The sequence below is a fragment of the Habropoda laboriosa genome, unplaced genomic scaffold (genome assembly GCF_001263275.1).
Source record: "Habropoda laboriosa isolate 0110345459 unplaced genomic scaffold, ASM126327v1 scaffold12, whole genome shotgun sequence".
Lineage (NCBI taxonomy): Eukaryota > Metazoa > Arthropoda > Insecta > Hymenoptera > Apidae > Habropoda > Habropoda laboriosa.
In genome coordinates, this window is record NW_017100132.1 from 613,327 (window position 1) to 613,801 (window position 475).

The following is a 475-nucleotide window of genomic DNA, read 5'->3' on the forward strand; positions in this document are numbered from 1 at the left end:
GTATACCTTCTGCTGATTTTACGACTGCAGCACTGAGTATAGTTGTGTTGTAACATAGTATAGTGCAGTGTAGTTGTATGGCAACTACAGTGTAGCACAATATAGCTGTACAAGATGATAGTGTAGTATAGTTTATTTGTATAGTTGTATTAGTAGTATCTATAGCACAGTATATACACTACCGGCCAAATGTTTAGAACCACTGTGCATTGCAAATTCCCCCAAAAAAGGTAGCATTTATAATCATTTTTTAACGAATTTTTTATCATTCTAATCAATCGAAATGAGGTAAAGTGCTGTTGATCTCCACAACATCAATTTCAAATCAATAAAGAATTAGTAGCGGATTCAATGTTAATGTAAATTGGCAGGCGATTCGAAGCTTTTGCCCGGTAGTGTACTTATAGTGACTCTCACTAATATTCAGAATATAACTTTTTCTAAATTGGACCAAACGACTTTTTTTTTTTTTTTT